The sequence below is a fragment of the Camellia sinensis genome, chromosome 6 (genome assembly GCF_055761805.1).
Source record: "Camellia sinensis isolate YWXY chromosome 6, ASM5576180v1, whole genome shotgun sequence".
NCBI classification, from domain to species: Eukaryota; Viridiplantae; Streptophyta; class Magnoliopsida; order Ericales; family Theaceae; genus Camellia; species Camellia sinensis.
The window spans coordinates 95,261,631-95,265,518 of record NC_138966.1 but is presented as its reverse complement, the minus strand read 5'-3'; the positions used below and the strand labels follow the sequence as shown (position 1 = coordinate 95,265,518).

The 3,888-nt window shown below is 37.7% G+C and overlaps 1 pseudogene; it reads left to right on the top strand.

Annotated features, from left to right (window-relative positions):
• Positions 1-2,632: 2,632 nt before the first annotated feature.
• On the top strand, positions 2,633-3,250 carry LOC145793425 (transcription factor MYB1R1 pseudogene; annotated as a pseudogene).
• The last annotated feature ends 638 nt before the right edge of the window (positions 3,251-3,888 follow it).

Sequence of the window (3,888 nt, the reverse complement as noted above, 5' to 3'; positions counted from 1 at the left end):
TTTTAAAAAAAAATACGAATTAAAAACTCAAAAATTTTAAAACTTGTTTTTGAAAACTCTAGAACTAAACAGAGTGATTAGGTTCTAAATATTTAGGAACCTATGTGGTGCAAGTTAGATCCTGTAGTTTTAAATTGTATTAGTGTGACTAACAAAAGATTTATAATGGGGTTGGAATGAAAGTCTTGTGGCTCGTCTGTGCTTTTCGAGGCACTACCTGTGACTTAGCATGGGAGAAGGGGCAGAATTGCACACTTTTGTAGATATTAATCATCAATTTGTAACACATCATTAAAATCTAAAACGATATGTTGTTGCGACTATTTCACAATCATTACTCACAAAATTAACATTTCCATTCCCTCTATATATGAAACTGGATCGATCATCATCATAACCAAATAACCACCCACCATGGCCAAGTTAGCTCATGGATGGGAACCTGATGCTCTTATCTAGTTCAAAGGGTATAGGAAACATGTCTGCTTCACACCATGAATGATAATCATTTTTTGATCAGCAAAAAACGAGAAATGATAATCTTGACAAGGTTGTGACCTTGTTAACCATAGTTCATTCAAAGAAAACAAGAGCTAAACAAGATTGAAACTTGTCCTCCTATTTTTGGCCTTGTAGCTTGTTCTATCCTTAAGGGTTTAAAAATTATTTGCTTAGTCTATGACTTTATGTAGCAGTATGTATTTTTAGAAACTCCTTTTTAAAAAAAAAAAAAAAAGACCACCTAATCCCACCATGAAAAATGCACATGGCATTGGCCATTGGTTGATCTTGTCAACGAAGATTGGTGGAGATAGTGCATGCATAGATAGTTGTTTAACAAGGGCCTAGTATTTTATAATCACCAAAATAAAACTAGGAAACTTTTCTTCCCCCAGAATTAACTTCAAAGATAGTGTAAAAAAATAATAATCATCTGTGAAGATATATATGATGAGTAAAAGAGAAATCATTGATGAAACTTAAACAAAATCACAGTAATACTTACACTTACATCCTTCTCCTTCTCTTTTGTTGTCAAATCAAAATTGAGAACTTCTTCAGCAAAGTTCATGCATTGATGTGTAGTTGATCACGGTTCTCTCCATCAACTTTCTCCTCAATAACGTTATGAGTTTGATTGCCATGGGAAAGATGGGCTTCAGTGGTGTCGGTGTGACGAGGAATAAACCTTGAAACGACAACGATGAGTGCAAATACTATGGGAAGGAATGAAAATTTTATGGGGTCACTTTTTCCATAAAACTGTAGAAAAATAAAATAGACTAAAGAGGTTATTGTTTGAACTAGGGCAAAAACAATATTAACCCACAGAAATCTGCAATTAATCCATATTCTGGAACTTGATGGTTTATGTATCATCTCAGGCAGTGCTAGGACTAGTCCTAGGAGTGAAAATACAGTGGCAAGAAGAGCCATGACATAGAGTCTTCGATGATTTGTCACATTTGGATGTTGTTCTTTTGCACTGGAGATTTGCTCCATGATTGCAGAAGCAACCTCCATTCCAAGTGCTAAAATGGCAACCATTCGATCAATTGTAAAGATTTCCTTCATCTGTTAAAGTACATGAATAAAACTAGCTCTTTATATTAATCATTAAAAAAAAAAACTATTAATAATATTGAAGAAGTAAATGTCACCTACTTTGGTCCAAGTATTCTTTGAGAACCACATAATGATACTCAGCAGTGCCTTGGCCCAGCCCTTGATGTTATTCCATTTGTTTCTCAGAAACATTTCCATTGTGTTGCAACAAGTTTCAAACCACTGTTTCATCTTCATGTGTTCTATCGAATCTTTGATCCCGACTTGTCGGAACGGTTTTACTGTGTGCGCACAAGCTTTCCAACAGTTCATCAAACTCTGAAAATGGGAGGACCTAGGTGTAATACAATTTGAAGCTTCAATGTCGCTACCCATGGTGAAATGAGAAAACAAAAGAGAGGGAAGATTAGAGAAACAATATGAGATTGGAAATTGGAAACACTACCGTACACCCTCTATATGCACTTTAAAATTAAAGAATAAAATAAAATAATTTTATATTTTTTAAGTATGATTAAAAATATTATCATAATTACATATAACATGAGGCATAATTAAAGATTTTATGAGTTATAATTAAAATAATGTTATAATTAAAGAAGAAAATAGTATAACTAAATGTGCATATGACACACTTTTTTCAAAACATGTATATATTAAATATTCTTTTAAACGGTGTTTCAATTATAGTCAATACATGTCTAATAAAATTGTTTCATTTGCACGTTAATTTTAAAGGGGAAGGATCCCCTCCAATCACTATTTTGGACTGGATGGTGTTAATGTAAATTGTAAAAGTAAATACTACCACCCACTCCACCTACCACCTCCACTACCACCTTCACCTACTCCCAAATCCTCTCCTATATAAATCCTTGTAATATACACAATATACACATCAATCAATAATATACATCAATTTATTTTACATGGTATCAGAGCTATAAGATTTAGGCTTGTATTTTATTTTTATTTATTTTTATTTTTTTCACCGGCGGGCAGCCGGCCGGCAACCTTGCCTTCGCTGCCCGCTGGAATTTTTTACACATACCTTCACTCCTCACGGATGGCAACCACTCTCTCCTCCGTTCGATTCCTTACCACCATCTTGGTGCCTTCTTTTGCTACCCCGTGCTTGCTCACAAGCCTCTCTCACCTTCGGCCACATCTCCGACTGCAACTCCGGCTCATGCTGTTCGGCGTCCGAGTCAAGGTTGATCCGATGAGGAAGAGCGTCAGTATGACCATTCTGTCGCAATACGAACAGCCTCAGTGTCAGGACTCCTCCAACGTCGCCGACGTTGCCTGCGGTGGCGGCGGTTACGCCTCCGCCGACGAGGCCGTTCACCCCCAGTCCTCCGGGAGTCGCGAGCGCAAGCGAGGTATTCCATGGACTGAGGACGAGCACAAGTTGTTTCTCTTAGGCCTGCAAAGAGTAGGGAAAGGAGACTGGAAAGGTATTTCAAGGAATTTCGTGAAGCCTCGAACACCGACGCCAGTCGCTCGTCACGCTCAGAACTACTTCCTCCGGCGAAGCAACCTCAATCGGCGTCGCCGTCGATCCAGCCTCTTCGACATCACAACTGAATTGGTCACTGCAATTCCAATGGTTCTGTTTTTATTACCAGTACAGATTGAGAATCCAATGGAAAAACTAACCCTGGGACAGTGGATTCTACCTTAAACCCGAAATCACCAGTAGCTCCATCAAGCCCAGCTCTCTCTCTCTCTCTCTCTCTCTCTCTAACAGAGCTCTCTCACTCTCTCGGCACCTCTCTCTCTCGGCAGTTTTGAACCAAAAAAAAAAAAAAAAAAAAAAAAAAACACACTGATATGCACATGCATCCACAAGCACACACACGGCACACACCAAACCCAGCACATGGGGGCACCCACTCACTCTCTTTCTCTCTCTCTCTCGGGTCCCTTTCTCTCCACCAGACCCACTTTAATTATATTTATCATTATTCTCTCATATTTTATTAATCTCTCTCTGTCCATCCAACCTTCTTTTATTTTATTTTATTTTTTTTTTAAACACACTGTGATCCACCACTCCATGATACACCATCCGCCAACTTTTGTCCCCCTCTTTTCCTTTCTTTTTAATTTCATATTGCCCACCGACTCTTTTTTTTTCATCACACACAAAACCACTCTTCTTTTTTTTTTTTATTCCATTCCCACTGCCACCTTTATTATTTTTATTCATCATTTTCTATTCATCATCACCATGCTCATCAAAAAAAAATAAAAAAATAAATTCAAATTTGCACAACAACCCATATTTTATTCATCTCCGGGATCACCCCCGATCACAAT